This window comes from Somniosus microcephalus, chromosome 9 (genome assembly GCF_052327205.1).
Source record: "Somniosus microcephalus isolate GS21.2 chromosome 9, FLI_Smic_1.0, whole genome shotgun sequence".
NCBI lineage: Eukaryota > Metazoa > Chordata > Chondrichthyes > Squaliformes > Somniosidae > Somniosus > Somniosus microcephalus.
Window position 1 is genome coordinate 30688076 of NC_140995.1, and position 24251 is coordinate 30712326.

The following is a 24251-nucleotide window of genomic DNA, read 5'->3' on the forward strand; positions in this document are numbered from 1 at the left end:
ATGGCTTACATCCTAGGGTCTTGAGGGAAGTGACGGTAGGGATTGTGGATGCATTGGTAATAATTTTCCAAAACTCCCTGGACTCAGCAAAGGTCCCGGCAGACTGGAAAACTGCTAATGTAACACCCTTATTTAAAAAGGGCAGTAGACAGAAGGCTGGAAACTATAGACCGGTTAGCCTAACATCTGTGGTAGGTAAAATTTTGGAGTTCATTATTAAGGAGGCAGTAACAGGACATTTGGATAATCATTTAATAGGACAAAGTCAGCATGGTTTTATGAAGGGGAAGTCATGTTTGACAAATTTGCTGGAGTTCTTTGAGGAAGTAACATATAGGGTGGATAAAGGGGAACCAGTGGACTTAGTGTATTTAGACTTCCAAAAGGCATTTGACAAGGTGCCACACAAAAGATTATTGCTTAAGATAAAAAATCACGTGATTGGGGGTAATATTCTGGCATGGATAGAGGATTGGCTATCTAACAGAAGGCAGAGAGTTGGGATAAATGGTTCATTCTCAGAATGGCAATCAGTAACTAGTGGTGTTCCGCAGGGGTCGGTGCTGGGTCCCCAACTCTTTACAATCTATATTAACGATTTGGAGGAGGGGACCGAGTGTAACATATCAAAGTTTGCAGATGATACTAAGATGGGAGGGAAAGTAGTGAGTGAGGAGGACATAAAAAACCTGCAAGGGGACATAGACAGGCTAAGTAAGTAGGCAGAGATTTGGCAGATGGAATACAATACTGGAAAGTGTGAGGTTATGCACTTTGACAGGAAAAATCGTAGAGCAAGCTATTATCTTAATGGCAAGAAACTGGAAAGTACTGAAGTACAAAGGGATCTGGGGGTCCTGGTGCACGAAACTCAAAAGGTTAGTATGCAGGTGCAGCAAGTGATTAAGAAGGCCAATGGAATGTTGGCTTTCATTGCTAGGGGGATAGAATATAAAAATAGGGTGGTATTGCTTCAGTTGTACAAGGTATTGGTGAGACCGCACCTGGAATACTGCATACAGTTTTGGTGTCCATACTTAAGAAAAGACATACTTGCTCTCGAGTCAGTACAAAGAAGGTTCACTCGGTTAATCCCGGGGATGAGGGGATGGACATATGAGGAGAGGTTGAGTAGATTGGGACTCTACTCATTGGAGTTCAGAAGAATGAGAGGCGATCTTATTGAAACATATAAGATTGTGAAGGGGTTGGATCGGGTGGATGCGGTGAGGATGTTCCCGATGATGGGCGAAACTAGAACTAGGGGGCATAGTCTTAGAATAAGGGGCTGCTCTTGCAAAACTGAGATGAGGAGAAACTACTTCACTCAGAGGGTGGTAGGTCCATGGAATATGCTGCCCCAAAAAGCTGTAGAAGCTACATCATTACATAAATTTAAAACAGAAATAGACAGTTTCCTAGAAGTAAAGGGAATTAAGGGTTACGGGGAGCGGGCAGGAATTTGGACATGAGTCTAGGTTCAGATCGGACATGGCCCTGTGGGTAGCGGAGCGGGCCCAGGGGCCGTGTAGCCTGATCCTGCTCCTATTTCGTGTGTCTAATTCTGTTAGATTCAGAAGATGGTTCTGTGATAGTAGATTGGCGGTTAGGATCAGATCAGCCATGATCTTATTAAATGGCGGAGCAGGCTCGAGGGGCCGATTGGCCTACTCCTGCTCCTATTTCTTATGTTCTTATTATGTTCTTAAACACTGTTGCTCAGCAACAGCTCGTAAACACTTGGCCCGTACCTTGAAGCATCTCTGAAGCTGTTGCGAAGCTCCAAAGACGCTTTCCAGAGCCTGCCTGTTAACAGAATGCTAGGAGAAGAAAAAAAAACGAACTAAAACGGCTGCTGATTTCTGCCGTTAGAGCAAAGTTTCCGGCCATACAACCTCCGGATAAACCAAAGTTTCCTGTACCTTAAATTCTGCCACTGGAAACAATATCTCCTTATTTACTCTATCAAAACCCTTCATGATTTTGAATGCCTCTATTAAATCTCCCTTTACCTTCTCTACTCTAAGGAGAACAATCCCAACTTCTCCAGTCTCTCCACATAATTGAAGTCTCTCATCGCCGGTACCATTCTAGTAAATCTCCTCTGCACCCTCTCCAAGGCCTTGACATCCTTCCTAAAGAATGGTGCCCAGAATTAAGAACATAGGAGCAGGAACAGGCCACTTGGTCCCTGGAGCCTGCTCTGTCATTCAATAAGATCATGGCTGATCTTGGGCTCAAAGCCACTTCCCCGCCCGCTCCCCATAACCATTCACTCCCTTATCTTGCAAAAATCTGTCAATCTCCACCTTAAATGTATTTAATGACCCAGCCTCCATGGCTCTCTGGGGCAGAGAATTCCACAGATTTACGACCCTCTGAGAGAAGAAATTCCTCCTCATCTCAGTTCTAAAAGGGCGACCCTTTATTCTAAAACTGTGCCCCAGCGTTCTAGATTCCCCCACGAGGGGAAACATCATCTCTGCATCTACCCTGTCAAGCCCCCTCAGTATCTTATATGTTTCAATAAGATCACCTCTCATTCTTACAAACTCCAATGAATATAGGCCCAGCCTGCTCAACCTTTCCTCATAAGTCAAACCCCTCATCTCTGGAATTAACCTAGTGAATCGTCTCTGAACTGCTTCTAATGCAAGTATATCCTTCCTTAAATAAGGAGACCAAAACTGTACGCAGTACTCAAGGTGTGGCCTCACCAATACCCTGTACAGTTGTAACACAATACTTCAGTAGATCAGTTTTCATGTTAGATTACTGTTGGACTGCAACGTCTTTTTGTGACACCATCACAAGACGCACCAGTGCTTGGATTATTATTGTTAAATTACAGTTAGAAGCCAATATATTATTTTGCAAAATGCATTGTTCCATGAAACCTACACAAGCGTATTGTGATTGTCAGTTGCTTGCAAGATTATAATATTTGATTTCCTCTACCTGCAGATGTGTTTTCAAACCCAAACCCAAGAATTTTGGGTCCACTCTGTACTTCTCAAAACTGCAGAATACAAGTGTAATAGATGCCTGGAATTCACTGCAATGGTGATATTGGTGTGGCTCCGATCTGATAATGTGGGGGTGGGTCACAGACAGAATGTCCAGGTCAGGTTTAATGTGATAGATGAATTTGTACTGAAACCATAGTATCATTATGCATGTGATCCCTCGCCATATTTCATTATCGGTTGCAATCCATGCTTAGAGCTCAATAAATATTAATATTAAAATAATATCAGTCGGGGGAAAATCAGTACATTAGCTGAGGTTTTAAGATTTCCTAGTCAGTAAAAATGTTACCCACAGGCAAACTGCTGAGCGATTGAATACTTTACTGATTCTCAGTGCTCCACTACCACTCTGTAATGGTCTACGAGGCTGTGGTGATCACAGTGGAGTTAATTCAGCAAACTCCATCTCTCCATTGATTTTAACGGTGGTGTGCAGCTATGATAATGAGCTGTTCAATTTTTTTTTTACCAAGTGTGTCTGTGGAGCAGTGCAAAAGTCCCAACAAATTATGACATGACACATGTAATGACATACGTCAGCAGGCTCTCTTTTCCACGCACGAAATGCTTCTCTTATATTCATACCATTATCCTTGAAAATATGTTTCCTTTCATTTTAAAACAAGTATTTTTGTTTTCATTAAGAAACTGGGATGATGAACAAATTTGCATGTGTGCAACATCTTATTGCAGCCTCAGAACATCCCAAAGCACTTTGCAAAGGTGCAATTGTTGTTGTTAGGTTGACAAGCATTATAGCCAATATGTGCACAGCAAGGTCCCAGAAACAGAAAATGCATGCATGGCAAGATAATCTGTTTTTGGTCATGTTGGCTTAAGGGGGAATGTTGACCAGAATACAGGGAGAACTCCCTGCTTTTCTTCAAATAATGCCTTGTGCTCTTTTACATCCACCTGAGCAGGGAGATGAGCCTCGGTTTAATGTAAGACAGCACTTCCGACAATGCAGCACTCTCTCAGTACTGGAGTGCCACGCTAGATTAAGACTGTAGTGGAGTTTGAACCCATAACCTTTCTACTCAGAAGCGAGACTGCTACCAATTAAGTAAAGTGGACACAAGCTAAATCAAGGAGTAGTCCTCTCTCTTCTAGACTACCAGGAATCTGATTAGCATATCCCATGAGCCCGAGTATTTTTATACCCACCACATTTGTATCATTTTTTTTTTAAACTGAGAGGCAAAAGTGAAGAGGCAAGACCCATTGTGAAGGACAAGTAAATCAAGAAGTAGTCATTAGATGATGTTAGGATTGGGTTTTAATAGGCTGAAGGTTATAGGAGGAAGGAAAGGCTGAGAGAGGTAATAAATGAATGAAGCAATAACACCTTTATTTCAACACAGTGGAATGTAAGAAGGAGCAAAAGTGTGTAGGATGGCATATTAGAGCTTAAAATAAACAAGGGAGGAACATTTAGAGAAGCATCAAACACATTAGCATTAATAATAAAATAAAGCATGGAAATTAGTCTGGGCATGAAGCGAGGGGCCTGAGGACCGATGGAAATTGGTCCTCTGGCCTCATCAGTAGGCTTGGCACGTGTTTGCGGTACTGGTCATGGCTCCACAGGATTTTATCGCAGAGCGGGAACATTCCATGTGATTGGCCTGGGCGAGCTACAAGCTTGCATGTCAAGGCCTGGAAAGATTTTAACTTCCAGGCCTTATTTCCATATAAGTGGTGAGGGAGGGTGCTTAGGGAAGATCGGGGGAATTCCAGGGCAAGGGAGGCCCAATATTTACTTGTAAGGCCTGGAGGAGCACTCAGGAAACCTAAAAAGGTTTTTAATTCTTACCTACCTCGGCCCTCTTCCAGTCCATTATTTACTTCCTGGCAGATTTGGCCTGGTGGGGATCTGCTCAGGCCTCAACTTAAAGTAGTAGGTCAGGCCCTGGTGACATCATTGGAGCCCAATCTGCATAGTTAAAGAGGACCCCGCTGGCTTGGGATGGGTGTCCTTGCCCCGCCTGCAATATAAAATTGCAGGCAGTCAGACCGGGGTGCAAAAGGAGTGGGAAAGTCCCCCGCTGCACTTTAACTGCCCCCATCCATCAGCCCCCCACCCCCCCCAACCTGGTTTCCAAGTTAAAATCAGGGCCTGTGTCTGAATAATTGAAAGAAATAAAGTGTTATTGCCCTATTGAAGGACATAGTGGAAATCCAGATATAATAATTCAGCCACTGCACTGCACGAAGACTAAAGATTGAGTAGAATCATCAAAAGAGGCAATAGGTTTGGATTATGAATTTATGAGTGGAGGAGGTTATTGATATGGAAAGGGAACAGAGTGGGAAGAAGGACAAATCTAATGGAAGAAGATTATGAGGATGGGCCATCAACAATAAATTGTCATGAGTATTTATTGCGAGACTATATGATGCTAACTTGTTTGGAAGTGCATGTCAGACCCTGCTAAAAGCTTTAGAAATGAGTTAATGACAGATGATTCATTAAAGTGCAGAGTTTCAGAGCTGTATAATATAGACAACGCGTTCACCAGTGGAATGGCCAATTTGCACCTGCAAGACTTTCGCCTAGGCTTTCCTCATTCTTCTTTCTATATAAAAAAAAATCAGTTTAACAGAATTCCCATGGTATATTAAGCTGTTACACAGCAGCCAGTGTATAAGTTTGTTTTTCATCATCTTTTTTTTTTCTAATTTGCCCAACAGCTGCTTCTATCCTCTTTTAAAATGCCTCGCCGTTTCCAATCTACTCCCGTGAACTGATGTGTAATTCAGCAGTCTCTACCCAGGAATAAATAGAAATATTGTGTATTCTAACGCAGTCTTCTAACTGAATATTGATAAGATTGTGCAATTCCCAAGGCAGCTCAATACTTACAGAGCTGAACACCGGTCTTCACTTCCAATAGGTCCCTCTGTAGTTATTTACAAATGTTTCTGCGGCTTTCTTATGTTTCACTAAATTCAATTGAAACTTACCACTTCGATTAACTGTCTGAAACTAATCATCAGTTATAATGTTCCACCCCCAGACCTGAAGTAAATCAATAGCTGGCATGTTCCATACTATTTAGATAGAGTTAGTTCGCGGTGTAACAGTGCAGACATTAAGAGCAATTACTTTGCTTGCTCTTGGATGGAGATGAGGTTTCATAAATTGATAAATAAGTTTGAAAAGGTAAATCATTGTCTCTGTTCCACTCATCTCTAACATTCATTTAAACCTGCGGAAAATAAACATTGTTAGAATATTAAAAATGAGATGTCCCTGAATGAGCACTAAACAAACACGATAGCAGCCACATTATCTCACAATAATGTCACCTATTACAAACAAATTAAGATTCGGGCAATTCTTGACACTTGTTTTTGCTCATCAGATCAATCCACAAAGTTCCCATGTTTCTGCTTTCACTGAGTCAATAATAGTGCTCATCAGCTTAAAAGTCCATTATGGTTGACCTCCCAGTTTAATAAATCAGTAACATTTATGTGGAGAATCATGCTTCTTAAAAAATGAGAGCTAAATGTGGCATTAATTAATGCTATTTGGATCTTAAGTGACCAATTGAGCAGTGAAGCTGGAGCGTAACAAATCACCTCCCCATTTACGTCCTTGCCCTGGTAGTTTTAAAAAAAATGAATCATGAGATGAAAACTACTTTCACTGCATTAGTAGGATGTTTCCATATTATTGTTAATCAGACATTTAGGGGAGAACATGAGGCAATAGATCAAGCGTGTAGAGTTCTGGAAAAGAGATCAAGACTGGGCAATTTACTGTTCAGAATGAACTCAGGAAAAGATAACCATGTTATTTTTCTAAGATAAATTGATTAGTGGATTCAAAATTCAAACCTAACTGTTGGATGAATATAAATTGCAATCGTCCCCTCTATATCATTTGTGTTCAAAATGTTTGTGTGATGTTATGTTCTACCATGGTAATTTTGCTAATAAAATAAAGCAGAAAATCAAAATAGTCTTTACCCATTCCATAGCTTTCAAAGAGTTATTTGATGTTATTTATGTTACTTCATTTTATAATGGAGGCTGAAACAAACTGGATGCACCCAAGCTTGTTTGCATGGTGGATCTTGGTAATGGTCTATTAAAATCATAATACAGCCTTACTAATTATGTCATTTCCTTGAGAAAAACACCTAGGCAAAAATATACTGATCCAGAAGGCAAGTTAGATGAAACTAGAAAACATTTTTTTTTCATATTAGAATTCTGGGTAAGCAAGAGGAAAAAGGAGCAAATGATGCTGGAAGTGTGAAGTGGAGTACCCCAGGGATCATTGTTGGTTTCCCTAATGTTCCAACTTAAAGAAAGACTTGCATTTATATAGCGCCTTTCATGACCGCTGGACGTCTAAAAGCACCAATGAAGTACTTTTGGAGTCTAGATACTGTTATAATGTGAAAAACACAGCAGCCAAAATTGTGCACAGCAAGCTCCCACAAACAGCAATGTTATAATAACCAGATAATCTGTTTTTGTTATGTTGATTGAGGGATAAATATTGGCCGGGACAACTCCCCTGCTCTTCTTCGAAATAATGGCATGGGATCTTTTCCGTCCACCTGAGAGAGCAGACAGAGCCTTGGTTTAACATCTCATCCGAATGACAGTACCTCCAACAGAGCAGCGCTCCCTCAGCACTGCACTGGAGTGTCAGCCTAGATTTACGTGCTCAAGTCCCTGGGGTGGGACTTGATCCCACAACCTTCTGACCCAGAGGAGAGTGTGCTACTTTTTTTTTTAATATATTATACTTTATTGAACATTAAGAACATTTACAACATCATGATCATTACATTGTATGATATAAATCAATTCCGCCGCTCTGCACAGCCATTCCGCCACCACATTTTAACATCAAAACCTGAAGTTTAATTTGTCACCTGTAACATATATTAATCAATTGTACTTTAAAAATCGGTTGTAAAATACTGTCCTTAAATTCCTTTCTGAATAAAACAATCACAGAGCCTTATAATGATCTTTTAGCTTATATTTAAATATACTCTTTTAGATTGATTCTCCTCCCCTTAAAAAACAGAGCATTCCTTCTTTGCACAATCACGAATCTAGCCAAACTGAACATTAAATTAATTGCCACTCCGCTAGACTCTGGCAGACTCTCCTGCAATCCCCATCTCAAAATTGAGTCCCACGGGATTCCCATTCTCGCTCTTCGGTCCCCACCCAGCAAAAAAGCTTCACACAACTGTCGAACATAGTACTTAAAGTCATTTAACTGCGGACATAACACCAGTAAATGGGACAGAGTCTCACCCCGTGTCCGACACTCTGGGCAAGTTACCGCCTCCACTCGTCCAATCTTGCACAAGACCGTCATGGTAAAAATCCAGTTATGATCCAATTTGAAATCCAGTTCAATCCATTCTGGGCATTTAAAATTCACCCACACTCCCTTCCAAATCCTGTTGAAGTCCAGCTGTGGTTATATACTCTGCCAAAACTCCTGACCAGCAGGTGTCTTGAATCTCCATTCTCTGAATACCTCATAGAAATCTCGAGTATTACAGTTGTCCAATTGGACCAACTCTCCCCCTTTCTCCAGTACAAAGCTTGGAAAAGCAGGACGCATTTTACTTCCTTTGGAGATTTCCGCATTTATTTCTTCCATCCAATCCTGTGGCATTGCCCTCACAATCTTCTCATACATGATTCCTGTTGCTTTTCCTTCTACCTCCTGATCCTCCTCCCACACCATGTCCCTCACTATCGCTTCCGGCAACCAACCTGGAATTACCTCGTATAATACATCTTTCACAGATATAATCCCAGTTTTTATAAAAGCTTGATTAAATAAAACCTCTCCTTCAATGTTGATGCACCTGTTCAAAAATAAGGGCTGTTCTAAAAATTCCTCAGCCCCCTTGGGCATAAACTGCACACTTTTTAAAAATTGGGCCCAAGTCTCTACAACCCCCTTATAAAACCTAGGGAGAAGTTTGATCGATTTCAAAAACATATTATTGTATTCCATATACAATATCCCCTGCCCTCCTATCCCACTTCATTTTAAAAAATGCTCAAAACAACTCTTCCAAAAACTTGAATTTGACTTCTGAAGAAATCTCTTCACCCATTTGATTCTGAAGGATTTCTTCTTCAAATCAATATCTGGAAACTTGAGTCCTCCCTGATTTCTCCGTCCAATGATGGTATTGTATGCCACCAAGGCTGGTTTCCCTTCCCATAAAAACCTCACACAAGCCTCACAGATGGACTTTTCTGCCCACTCAGGAATATCCTCCACCGTCAATAAGTACCATAGCTTAGATAGCAGGAGAGCAGACACCACTGTCGCTCTTCCTTGCACTTTCAACCACCTTCTTTCCCATCTTCCCAAAATCTTTTTAATTTTCATAACCTTCAGTTCCCAATTTCATTGATCCACTTCATCCCTGTCTTTCTTGCACCCCATATGCACCCCCAGAACTTCCAAAACCTCCACCACCTTAAAGGGACATTCCCCCAACCATTCCCCCCTACCCCTCCCTGCAACCAGGCATTGGGACTTACTATAATTCACTCTGGCTCCTGAAGCTCTACAATATTCCTCCACTACATCCATAGCTTTCCTCACTGACTCCCCATTTCTCAATGTTAAGGTTGTGTCATCTGCATATTGGTGTATCACCGACACCAGCCCAGAACTGGGGACCACAATCCCAGCTACATCTTGTTTCTTTCGCATCATGTAACCTAATGGTTCTGCTACCAATTTGTACAATAATGGGGACAGGGGACAACCCTGTCTCACTGGTCTCTGTATTGGAAAATACTTGGATAAAAAACCATTACATTTAATGCAGCTAAATATGTTTGAATAAAAAATCCTTATCCACTGAATGAAATTTTCCTTGAAACCAAATGCTTCCAAAACCTTCAATAAAAACTCATGAGAGACCCTATCAAAGGCTTTCTCTTGATCTATCTTTAATACATAAGCCTCCCTCCCACTCTCTTCCATGAGCTCTATCGCATCTCGGATTGAAACCACAGAGTCTGCGATGTCCCGGCCTATGACTCCATAGGACTGAGAGGGCCAAACTATCTCCGGTAACACCTCCTTCAAATGATTTGCCATAACCCTCGCCAAGATCTTATAATCCACATTTAATAATGTGATGGGTCTCCAATTTTTCAGATCCCGTCTATCCCCTTTATTTTTATATAAGCTAAGCTTATGACACCTCGCCTCATAGATGGGGCCAGGCTTCCCTCAATTTTAATTTCCTTAAAAACTTCTAAGAGCAATGGACTTAAAATCTTGAAAAATTCTTTATAAAATTCTGCACTTAGTCCATCGGACCCTGGGCTTTTCCCCTCCTTCATTCCACTTATTGCTACTTTTATTTCCGCTAATCCTACTTCTTTGTCACACATGCTTCCCTCATCCTCCTTTAAACCCTCTTCAATAAAAGCAGTAACCTTCTCCATCGCCAAATTGGAAATGTCTTCTTTTGTATATAACTCTTGATAAAAGCTGCTAGCCGCCTCTAAAATCTCCCCACTTTCATGAATGATCTTCTCCCCAACCTTCAACTCTTCAATTAATGATAATCTCTGTCGCAGCTTCTCTTGCTTTAGAAAATATCTAGTGCATCTTTTGCCCTCCAATGCATCTCTAGCCTTTGCACGGAGAATGGCCCCCTTGCATTTTTCAGCTTGCAATAATTCCCACTCTTCCTTTAGCACCCGGAACTTAGTCTCAGCTTCTTAATCCCCTCTGTCAACTACTTTACAGACATCCGTAAACCTTTTGTTTATATTCTCTTCTCGATGCCGGTTAGCTGCCGCCCTCTTTTTCCCATAATGTACTGAAAAAACTTTTACCTCATATTTGAAATTGTTCCACCAAACTCTTCTTTCTTTCAAGAACAAAGGTTCCTTCCGAGCATTCTTTATTGTATTTATAATCCCTTCTTTATAAGCAATTTCTTTCAGATATTGATTGTTTAAAATCCACACCCCTGAACCGATCTTAACTCTGCTGTTCCTAATTCTAAGAACCAAAGCCGAGTGATCACTAAAAAATACTTTTTTATAATAAATCTCCATCACCTCCGAACTTAACCCTTCCCGCATTAACACAAAATCTATTCGGCTCTGTTTTAAAACATCACCCACCCAACCTGCTCTGGAGAACTCCCTTTTTATGGGATTCCAGTCCCTCCATAAGTCTCTCAAATTTAAATTTGCCATCATATTTACAATCACCCCTCTGGAGTTATCATCCTTAAAGGTCATCTGGGCTGAAATGTGCATCCGAGATAAAAATACATTAAAATCCCCCACTATACAAGGGTTTTCCACCTCTGCCGCTTCAGTGAATAACCCCCGAAAAACTCGCGACGCTTGCAATGGTCATTCGGTGCATAGATATTAAAGAGATCGCAATTAAATCACTCCATTTTTACCCTTAGCCGTAAAAATCTCCCCTCAGTGTCCTTGTGCACCAAGGCAACGTTCTCTTTTATGGACGGACTCACCAAAGCAGCCACCCCTCTATGGTTATTGTTTGCACAACTTGCAAACACCTCTCCCTTCCAAACCTTCTGAACTCTTTCTAGAATATCCTCATCCCAAAAGGTTTCTTGCAGACACAACATGTCCGAACCTTTAAAACCCTGCAACAACTGCTGCAATTTCTTCTCACCCCTCAGTCCGTTCACATTAATCGAGACCAATGTAATCATGGCTCCAAAGAAGGGAAGTTTGCCCGATAATCTCCCCATCATTTAATCTCTGGCTCTTCCCTCCTCTCATGCTCCTTCTCAACTTTTCGGGCAGCTGTTGCTTTTTCCTGCAGCCTCTGGCTCTTTTTCACCTCCTGTTTGACCCCTCCCTGCTGTTTCAGCCTGTTCCTTGCTTTAAGTTTGGGCCCTGGAGCTGCCCTTTCTCCCTCCTTCTGCCCCTCACTAACCTTTCCCTTTCCACATGATGCCACCCCACCCCCGACTTCCATGTCTCTGTCCCCCTCTAATTCCTCACACTCAAGCTCTTCTGCAACCCCCTGTGCCTGCTCCCCGTCAGATACATAATCCTGCTCCCCGTCAGATACTTCATCTCCCATAGAGAGTCTTCCTGCTATCGCAGTTTCTCCCACTGTGCCGTTCCCTTCGACCACATCTCCACCTCTGACCCTTGCACCTTGTTCCCTCACTCCATGGGACAATGGTGCACCTAAATTGTTCCCTTCTGAAGTCTCTATCTCGCCGATCTCTTCCTGCTGTCCCTTTAAGGCTCCTGCCTCTTGCACCCTCTCCCCGTCCTGCCCCCTCCCGCTCACCAAGATATCCGACTCCCCGCCTCTCCCCGGAGCACCCACATCCACCACACACCCCGCTCCCGCCTCCTCTCCGCCTGCAGACACCAGACTCCCCAGGGGGAGCCGAACTGCACTAAGGCTCGAGTCTGCACTCGACCCTCGCTGCCCGCTGCTGTCTTTATTCCCCTCCACAGCACTCGGCGTGTTTTCCGCCATCTCCATCCCATTCTCTGCTCCACCATCCTTTGCCTCTTCCTGTGCTCCTTTCTCCTTCATTTTACCGGCTGTGTCCTCCGACTGCACTGCTCCTCCGGCCATTCCACACTCATCTCCTGCTCCTTCTCCCATCTCCTCATCACTCATATCGCTCCCTTCTGCCACACACTCACAGCGGGTGGGGCCTTTACGACACACCCCACAACTCTCCGCCTTGCAGCTCCGAGCAATGTGTCCCGACTCACCGCAATTGTAACAATACAGGTCTGGACAGTTTCTTACGAGGTGGTCATGTCCAAGACAATAATAGTGTTAAGTCTGTGAATTATTTAGTTAATTAAAACAGACTAATGAGTAACAATAAAAACAGGTCTTTACTGGTTGGAGGTAGGGACTATACTGAATACAAGATTACTGCACAGTGCTTATATACCGGTGTGTTCACCCCCGGTATTACGTCTACAGCAGCCTGAGAAAGTAGTACATCTCTTAAGGTGGAACAGGCTTAAGCTCTCTTAAGGTGGAACAGGTTACATACACAACAAATAGCACACCTTTACTTGGTTATCATGCAGCACACAAAAGTACTGCACTCCTTCCAGTGTCTCGAACTTCATACTGTACGGCAATGACCTCACCCCCTCTGGGAACCGCACCTTTACATACCGGGTTCCGTCTGCTACCCGTGTTCCCGGATAGTACCTCCTCTTTATTGCAGAACAGATTTTTATGTCCCACGACTCCAACTTCTTGCCTAGTACTTCGTCCTCAATGTAAACTGGCAAGTTTAAAATGAAACCACCACCTCCTCTGAATATAGCAGAGTCACCTCCAAGAATTTCTCACCAACTTTCAGACTGAGTAACAGTCTTTCCACCTCCTCACAACCACTGACCGTCACCTCAAATCCCACATTTGGCTTAGGTCGGCAGGCAAAGCAGCTTCCCTCGCCACAACCCTCATGAACCACCTGGATAATATCCCAAGCTCGAACCTTCTTATCTTCACACTGCACCACCACCGTGTTTTCTTTACCAAACCTCCTGAGGTCCCGGCCCAAATCTTTGAGCCTTTTTTTTTCCTTTCCCACCACAGTTTCTTCCCTAATTAAATTCCTCTCGGGAACATTGTCTTCTGAGGGGCCCAGCACTCCGGACCCCTCAGCCGCCAACTGGCTGTTTTTGTGGGCCAAAAAGGCCCTAAAACCTGAAAACAAAACCCACCACCAACTTTTTACAAAACTCCCTCCAACTCCCAACTGCAATCAGGCAACCAGTAACACCTGGCTCACTGCTAGCCCCTCCCACCTAGAGAGTGCTGCCCACTGAGCCACAGCTGACACTTTATATTAAGAACTTGGATTCAGAAGCTTACTGTAAACTGGTCAAATTCTCTGTTATAATCAAACTAGCTGGGCCAGTTCAATATTCCAAAACGAGTCAGACGAAATAGGGGTAATTTTACCAATTTGTCCTCTTGGTGAAGAGCTTTGGCTGCCAGGAGCCTATATTACACTGGGGATTTCCTCAGGGCTTCTCCTGCCCCACTGCTGTAACTTCAGTTGGATTGGTCTTTTGTCAAATTGTTTTTGCTTTTTATTTTGGAAGCCCCTGACATGAATCAATCATTTATGAAAGAAAGAATTATGAAATAATACTGAGCGGCCTGCGGGTGGCGCTGTCCAGGGAGAGTATAAATACTCGGGCACGGGCCCAGCTTGCGCAGGACATTCTTAACAGGAACTAGTGAAGAACACAACTAGACCTCCATGTTGTAAAACAGTTGATTAAAGCTTTGTTTAACGCTTAGACCAAGTGCCTAGTAGTTTTCTTACATCAGCCCCTATCTTCATTTGGATGGCTTCCTTGAGACTATTTCTTGTTTGAAGTATTTCCCTATAATGAAGCGGAAGGCTGCAAAATATTTTCCCTCATGGGGATTCTCCTTTTTATAATTTAGAGGAAAAGGAGGAATAGCAGGCAACCTGCTCAACAAGCAGCAGCACAGGACCCTCCTACAGATATCCAAGCTCCAGGGTATATAACTCTAGAGAATGATTCCTCAATATATATATGGAATTATGTGTCAGAAGGCTTCTGTATTCTGTGAGATATGTGCAGAAGTTCCTGGAGCTGCCACTTACTACAGGCTGCTCTGCATTGCAGAGAAGCCTTCCCTAATCGTGCTGCACAGGATTGCTGTCAGCTTTGCCACCTGCTATGTATCTTTTGACAGCCTTTGCAGTACCTTCAAATTGTTCAGAAGCTTTGGAAGCATTTGTCTTTTTGTGGCTGTATCCCTGAAATCATCGTTCGAATACTTAGCAGCCAGAATCTAACATCTCCGTGGGTACCTATTGCTCCACCTCCAATGCCTCATCCCTTGGCTTCCTTGTGAGTTGAAATCACCCTATGGCAATTCCTCAGTTAAGCTATCCAGGCTGGTGAGTGCAAGCAATTAGGTTCATGATGCATTGGGCAAATTTATCATTTTTATTTTATTGCCCATCCCTAATTGCCCTTGAGAAGGTGGTGGTGAGCCGCCTTCTTGAACCACTGCAGTCTGTGTGGTGAAGGTACTCCCACAGTGCTGTTAGGGAGGGAGTTCCAGGATTTTGACCCAGCGACGATGAAGGAACGGTGATATACTTCCAAGTCAGGATGGTGTGTAACTTGGAGGAGAACATGCAGGTGATGGTGTTCCCATGCGCCTGCTGCCCTCGGCCTTCTAGATGGTAGAGGTCGCGGGTTTGGGAGGTGCTGCCAAAGAGGCCTTGGCGAGTTGCTGTAGTGCATCTTGTTGATGGTACACACTGCAGCTATAGTGCGCCAGTGGTGGAAGGAGTGAATATTTAAGATGGTGGGTGAGGTGCCAATCAAGCAGGCTGCTTTATCCCGGATGGTGTCGTGCTTCTTGAGTGTTGTTGGAGCTGCACTCATCCAGACAAGTGGAGAGTATTCCATCACACTCCTGACTTGTGCCTTGCAGATGGTGGAAAGGCTTTGGGGAGTCAGCAGATGAGACACTTGCCGCGGAATACCCAGCCTCTGACCTGCTTTTGTTGCCACAATATTTATGTTGCTGGTCCAGTTAAGTTTCTGGTCAATAGTGACCCCAGGATGTTGATGGTGGGGGATTTGGCTATTGTAATGCTGTTGAATGTCAAGGGGCGGTGGTTAGACTCTCGCTTGTTGGCGATAGTCATTGCCTGGCACTGGTGTGACATGAATGATACTTGCCACTTATCAGCCCAAGCCTGAATGTCATCCAGGTCTTGCTGCATGTTGGCATGGATTGCTTCATTATCTGAGGAGTTGCGAATGGCACTGAACACTGTGCAGTCATCAGTGAACATCCCCACTTCTGACCTTATGATGGAGGGAAGGTCATTGATGAAGCAGTTGAAGATGATTGGGCCTAAGACACTGCCCTGAGGAACTCCTGCAGCGATCTCCTGGGACTGTGATGATTGACCTCCAACAACCACATCCATCTTTCTTGCCAAGATGTTGAAGGTTCTGACATTGGTTCCTTCTCTCTAGGACATCTTTCTTGCTTCCGGCTTCTGTGGAGAGAAGAATAATGAGAAATGTAATGACTTTCCTGCTATCTACTTTTTCCTTCCTGTTAGGCTCATATAAGGGTGTCTTCAGAGTACGGGCATCAGAAAAGAGAAGCCATTTCTGACCTTTGACCATTAGCACTTAGCACAAACCATCTATGGGCACAGGCCCTCTCACCTCTCCTTCCCCTACCGCAATAGAGGAATGCGTTCTGAGGATTTACATCACTGCCTCCTCCTACATCTCTCCTTCTGTAGTCTGCCCTTCTTGGCAATCTTTTCCTTCATGAGCAAAGAATGCTTGCCATTCACGTCACAGACTGTTTAATTTAACAACTAATTGAACTTTCTCATCACTTCTCTTCTTGGGTTCCACAGAAATAGTGAGGCTTCACTGGGCATTTGTGCATTACAGGGCGCTGTATCCATTTAATTGAAGTCTTACATGTGCAAGAGTCACGACAGATGATTTAGTGCACAGAGTGGTACTTTTAGATTTGTGAATGCACTTTTCAGATAAATATAGATCCACTGTCAGAAATGTACAAAATATAATAATGGAAACTTGCAGCCATAACAGTTACCTTTGCTGATCTTGTAGGGCTCATAAATGTTGTCCTGCTTTAGAGAGAGGGCCTGGAGGCTAGAGACTTTCTACTCACTCCCTATTCTACTTCCTTCCACATGATCCTGGCTACTGTATTAGCAGATCTCTTGTCACTCACACCCACTATTCTAATCCCCACTCCCCATGCCTAATATCAGTTAGAAGAATATTTGGGACCCTCTCCAAGAAGTTTAGGGTTCTTTTCTTCTTGGTTGCTATTGGATCCATGCCTTTAGCTTGCTGCCTGCTGGTTCTGCTTTAAGAGCAGTCCAGCTTTAAATCCCACATGATATGCTGTTAAGTGTTTCCTCTGCACCCCACCACCCCCCCCCCACGCCCCCCCCCCCGCTCCCTGCCAACCCCCTACGAATTTTCTGGGCTTCCAGCATAAGCAGCCAGTTGCTGATGGGACATGTGACTTTGTCCTGCCCAGCAATGTCAAAATGAGCTGACCCTGGTATTTCTGACATGCATAGTACCAGGACAATGGGTTGGCAGAAGTCCCGTACCACCACGTATCGCAAGACTTGGAATGGCAAGACCGATGGGTTTTAGCAGAGTCAGTGCCCTGTATATCCAATCTCTAGGAGTAGCAATCAAAACACATACAATGTTGGACTTGTATAGCCATAATAGTAGAATACAAGTCAGAAGGAATCACTTTTAAATTGTACAGTGATTTAGTCAGTTCACACCTTGAGTACTTGTCTTGTTCTGGTAAGTGAGAAGTGTTCAGACTCTGGAGAAAGTGCAGCAAACAACCATGAGACTGATTCCTAGTGGCTGAGTTAACAGCAAAGAGAAATTCTGGCTGAAAGGAATCAATTAAGAGGGATATATAAGCCCTCAGCCCCTCACCACTGAAACCCTTCTATGTCCTTTGTTACCATCATACTTGATTACTTTAATACTCTTCTTGCTGTCCATGTTCAATGAACTCCAACTTGTCCAAAACTCTGCTACATGTATTCCCTCCCACATTGAGTTCCACTCCCTTACTCACTGACCTACATTAGCTCCAAGTCCTCCACATATTAAATTTTAAATCCTTGTCCTTTTCTTTAAATCCCTCCCCAGCCTTGCCCAACCCTATCACTCTAATCCCCTCCCAAACACTCTGCACCTCTGACCTGAGGATTGGGAGCAGTTTAGGATTCAGCAAAGGAGGACAAAAGGATTAATTAAGAGGGGGAAAATAGGGTATGAGAGTAAGCTTGCAGGGAACATAAAACTTGACTGTAAAAACTTCTATAGATATGTGAAGAGAAAAAGATTGGTGAAGTCAAGCGTAAGTCCCTTGCAGTCAGAATCAGGGGAATTTATAGTGGGGAACAAAGAAATGGCTGACCAATTAAATACATACTTTGGTTCTGTCTTCACAAAGGAGGACACAAATAACCTCCCAGAATGTCGGGGAACATAGGGTTTAATGAGAGGGAAGAACTGCATGAAATCAGTATTTGTAGGGAAATGATGTTAGGGAAATTGACGGAATTGAAGGCCGATAAATCCCCCGGGCCTGATAATCTACATCCTCAGGTGCTTAAGGAAGTGGCCCTAGAAATAGTAGATGCATTGCTGGTCATCTTCCAAAATTCTATAGACTCTGGCACAGTTCCCATGGATTGGAGGGTAGCTAATGTAACCCCACTATTTAAAAAAGGTAGTAGGGAGAAAATGGGGAATTATAGACTGGTAAGCCTGCCATCGGTAGTGGGGAAAATGCTAGAGTCCATTATAAAGATGTAATAGCAGAGCACTTGGAAAACAGTGACAGGATCGGACATAGTCAACATGGATTTACAAAAGGTAAATCATGCTTGACTAATCTACTGGAATTTTTTGAGGATGTAACTGGTAGAATAGATAAGGGAGAACCAGTGGATGTGGTGTATTTGGATTTTCAGAAGACTTTTGATAAGGTCCCGCATAAGAGATTAGCATGTAAATTTAAAGCACATGGGATTGGGGCAAGGTACTGACTTGGATAGAGAACTGGTTGGCAGACAGGAAGCAAAGAGTTGGAATAAACGGGTCTTTTTCCGAGTGGCAGGCAGTGACTAGTGGGGCACCGCAGGGATTGGTGCTAGGACCCTAGCTATTCACAATATATATTAATGATCTAGACGAGGGAACTAGATGCAATATCTCCAAGTTTGCAGACGACACAAAGCTGGGTGGGCGTGTGTACTGTGAGGAGGATGCAGAGAAACTCCAGTATGATTTGGACAGGTTGGGTGATTGGGCAGATGAATGGCAGATGCAGTATAATGTGGATAAATGCGAGGTTATCCACTTTGGTGGCAAAAACAGGAAGGCAGATTATTATCTGAATGGCAATAGATTGGGAGAAGGGGAAGTGCAATGAGACCTGGGTGTCCTTGTGCACCAGTCGCTGAAGGTAAGCATGCAGGTGCAGCAGGCGGTTAAGGAAGCAAATGGTATGTTGGCCTTCATAGCGAGAGGATTTGAGTACAGGAGCAAGGATGTCTTACTGCAGTTGTACAGGCCTTGGTGAGACCACACCTTGAGTATTGTGTGCAGTTTTGGTCGCCTTACCTGAGGAAGGATGTTCTTGCCATGGAGGGAGTGCAGCGAAGATTCACCAGACTGATACATGGGATGACAGGAAACATAGAAACATAGAAGATAGGAGCAGGAGTAGGCCATTCGGCCCTTCGAGCCTGCTCCGCCATTCAATGAGATCATGGCTGATCATCCAAATTCAGTACCCTGTCCCTGCCTTCTCCCCATATCCCTTGATCCCTTTAGCCTTAAGAAATATATCCAACTCCTTTTTGAATATATTTAATGAACTGGCCTCCACCGCCCTCTGTGGCAGAGAATTCCACAGGTTCACCACTCTCTGGGTGAAGAAATTCCTCCTCATTTCAGTCCTAAATGGCTTACCCCTTATCCTTAGACTATGACCCCTGGTTCTGGACTCCCCGGCCATCATAAACATCCTTCCTGCATCTAGTCTGTCCAGGCCTGACAGAATTTTATAGGTTTTGATGAGATCCCCTCTCAATCTTCTAAACTTCAGTGAGTATAAGCCCAATCGACACAATCTCTCCTCATACGTCATTCCTGCCACACCCTGCTCATTGCAGCCTTGAATCTCAGCCTGGAGAGACCTGTACATCAATTCTGCTGGAAAGAACAATGGAGAGGCCCAGGGAAAGAGCTCAGAGTGCAGCCCCCAAAGTCTCCTCTAAATCGATGCAAGGAATTTCAAATCAAAATGAACCTGCAAGGTGCCGCTCAGTACCCAAAACTCCTTCACACAACATTGAATCTCTCCAGAAGTCTCTCTCTCTCAGAATGCATGGTGCAAAAATGTCGCTGACAAAAAAAGGCAGGAAGCAGCCGCCTTAAAATAGCGCTCCCCCAGTCCCTTCCCGACTGCAAAACGCTCCCCTCAACCTGTCATTGTTAGCGGCTGGCGGAAAGGCAGGGGGCGCCACTCAAAATCTGGTCCAGGGCGCTACCGGGGCGTTGCACACTCGACTGATGTCATGATCTGCGGACACAGGAGATCGTGGTGGTAGTGTTTAGCGCCACCGCAAAATGTTTGGTCAATTTCGTGAGCGGTGCAAACATCGCTGCGCCTGGGCGCTAGTTGCTTTGCGCCCCATTAGCGCCCTCTTAGAGCGCTAACAGAAGGCGCAAAGCAACCAAATTTTTCCCCCTTTTGCACAGAGCTTGGTGAATGAGATCTTCCTCTGTCTGTCTCTGTCTCACTCTCTCTCATTCTAGCCCTCTCTCATACTCTCTGTTAAATCACACACAGAGCCAGCAGACCAGGCAATTGGATATCCGAGGGGTCCTCGTCTGGATTAGTCTATGTTAGGTTAACATGGGACCAGAAGTTACAGTGGCACTGTGCACGGTGACAGTGAAGGAGAAATCAATTCATTCATAAACTGTCTATGGCTGTACCAACACTTTTGTCTGGTTTTCATACCTTTGTGTTCTGTGGCTACACTATCTGTGCGTCACTTTGTTCCAATGTCATTTTTTTTTGCTCTTACCAATTTCCCCCCTCCCATCATCTTCTGATGGCACTAAGTCCTTGCTTAAGTGTGGTTCCATGATCCCCGGGCACCTTGTATAAGAGGACTTTATTCAAATGTGAATTTTGGTGTTGAGTATTGGCATCTTTTTGATAGTGGGGAGCAGCACAGCTGAGCTCAACCTTGTCTTCATCAGATGCCCACACTTTTGTTTCCCAGCAGGAGCCACCGAATAACAAGTAGCTGTAGGATTTTCCCACTCCTGAACAGAGTAGTGTTGAGGGATATTGTATGGCTGGGATTAACTAACACAGCACAGAGGAGGGATTGAACCTGAAACTTCTTTGAACTGTAAAGCTGAATAAAATGTTCAGCCATTGGAATGCTACAGTATAATTCACACTAATATATCAAGGGGGCTAAATTGGATAGCCCCCGATAATGGGCACGGGGATCGCGATGCGCGATTAACCCACGCCTGTTGAATGAAATGCAGGCAGCACGCTGGCTCAAATACAACTGGCACAGTAGACTGATGCAGAATGAAGGTACCATGACTGCTGCATTGACCTGCATGGTTTGCTGCCTACGGTGTCAGCTGTGGCTCACTTGGTAGGACACTTGCCTCTGAGTCAGAAAGTTGTGGGTTCAAGTCCCACTCCATGGGACTCGAGCACATAAATCTAGGCTGACACTCCAGTGCAGTGCTGAGGGAGTGCTGCACTGTCGGAGATGCCGTCTTTCAGATGAGATGTTAAACCGAGGCTCTCTCAGGTGGACGTAAAAGATCCCATGGCACTATTTTGAAAAAGAGCAGGGGAATTATCCCCGGTGTCCTGGCCAATATTTATCCCACAACCAACATAACAAAAAAAGATTGGGCCAGAAATTCGTGAACGGGGCTTGCCGCGCGTGCAAGCCCCGTATATGCACTTACCCTGCGCTCCTGCCGATCAGCTCCAGGGACGCCTGGAATTGGTGTTTCAAACAGAAGAATCCCGGGCAGCGTATGACGTCACGCCGCCCAGGAGTGCAGCCAGCGCAAAGCCTGGAGCGTGCAGTGCAAGTGAGACACGCCCCTTAAGGTCTCATTGTAGCAGGACACGCCCCAATTCTCTCCAAGCAGCTGCAGAGGACTTTGTAGTTACACAGCTGCAGGAAGAGTAAGTTATCTGCTATTTTATGAATGTTTTGTGAACTTTTATAAAATTTTAAAAACGTTTACATTATTTTGAAGAATCTGAAGTAGTTTTAAACAGATTAAAGCAATTTAAAGACTTTTAAAAGCCCTAAAAGAATTTTTTTAATTCCATTTATTTATTTAGCAATGTCGTCGTCATACGTGTCTTCACACTGTTCCCTTTGGGGAACTGTATGAAGTGGTGGAAGGATTTATGGCCATGATTAACGCTCATTCCGTGACCGTAACCATCTTTGAACCAGCCATTAGGGCGGTTAGTCCTATGGCGGGAGGGTTTTACGGGCTCCCACAAGCTATACAAGGAGGGGGGGCCACCCACACCCACGGACGCAAATATCCCACTGGATGTCAACCCAGAATTTAGAGCCGGAGCTCCGACTCCACTTGCCGGGACTGTCTGGAGCGGGGTTCGAAACCCTACCCTGATCTGGCCCAGCGGCGGGGATCCTACCGCTATGACAAAGGCCCAATCCAATTAGCAACGTGAAATGGCAGCATAGGGCTCCAGTCACGGGGAGGGAAAAGGCGCAGGAAACGTATGGGTGTCACCTTTTGTGCGGAGTGGGCCTTTTGCGTAGCAGTAAGCATCCCCGCCGCTGGGCCAGAAGGAGTAGGGTTTTGAACCCCACTCCAGACAGTCCCGGCAAGTGGAGTCGGAGCTCCAACTTTAAATTCTGGGTGGACATCCAGCGGGATGCTTGCGTCCGTGGGTGTTGGTGCCCCCCCCCCCTCAGATGGGTTGTGGGAGCCTGTAAAACCCTCCCGCCATAGGACTAACCACCCTAATGGCTGGTTCAAAGATGGTTATGGTCACGGAATGAGCGTTAATCACGGCCATAAATCCTTCCACCACTTCATACAGTTCCCCAAAGGGAACAGTGTGAGGATACGTACGATGATGACCTCTTGCGCAATGCACCTCCTTGGACCCTCAGTCGCAGATGCGAGGGGGCAAGTCGTGCAATTGTTAAATTTTTTATTTTATTGACATGTAAAATGTTGGCCCAGTAATTCCCTTCCAAATGCGCTAGTACGGTTGGGGTACTTACGCATCTGGCCGGATGAAATGCCGGTTTTCAGCATGCACAGTGCATGTGGGGAAAACCAGCATTTCCTGTCCTCTGAACGAAGGGGTTCAGAGGCAGAACGCATGCGACTGCACAGGCAGCGCGTGCGCAGTATAATTCGCCGCTTTCATTAATGCTTTCAGTGAGGTCCAGTCATTACAACTTACACATGAAAAAAGCATGGGTACAGTTGCTCCAGAGGCTGCGGAGGAAGATATTTATTATCGTGGAGCTTCTGAAAGTATGTATGTCTGTATATATTCCTTTGCGTGTTATGTATATATTCCTTTACTTATGTGTATGAATGTATTATTTAATTATGACTTTCAGAGAAAGTAACTTATTGGAAAATCATAATTAAAAATATACATTCATACACATTAGTAAAGGAATATAAAACATACATACATATACGTAAAGGAATATATGTGGACATACATACATAACTCATTCTCACATTCCATTCACACAGCCACAATTGCTCCTTCTACCTACCGTTCTGAAAACCCGTTTAAAAAAAAAAAAATTAAAGTTTAAAACTTACTTAAAATTTCTTAAAATAACTTCCCTCCCTTTCCCAAACCTAAATATTGCATTTCATAAGCTCCTCCATAAAATATATCTCCTTCCCCAGCCAATGAACAACTTTACACTTGCTTTTTTCACGTGTAAGTTCTAGGGACTTACCCTCACTGAATCCATCAGTGAAATCTACAAAGTTCACTGCGCAAGCGCTGCCTGTGCAGTCGCACGCGCTGTGAATAGACCTCGGGTCTGGAAATGCCGGCGTTCCCCGCATGCGCTGTTCCTGCTGAACGCCGGCATTTCCAACGGCCAGATGCGTGAGTAACCCGACCGTACTCACGCTTCTGGCCTGGAATTTCTGGTCCATTATCTAGTCATTATCACATTGCTGTTTGTGGGACCTTGCTGTGTGCAAATTGGCTGCCGCGTTTTCTACATTACAACAGTGACTCCACTTCAAAAGTACTTCATTGACTGTAAAGCGCTTTGACACGTCCGGCGGTCATGAGAGGCACTATATAAATGCAAATCTTTCTTTCTTTCTTTTTACGGTCGCACACCAGCTGGACGTTGAGGGAGTGTAATCCCTTTCGGTTACAGTATGAAGCTGAGTTGATATGCGGCGCTCACAAAACGACATGCGTGCCCAATGGCACCCTGCAATCCTAGCAAAGCCATGTGCTCACTCCGCCTGCTGGTCTCTGACAAGAGAGAATGAAATGTAGTT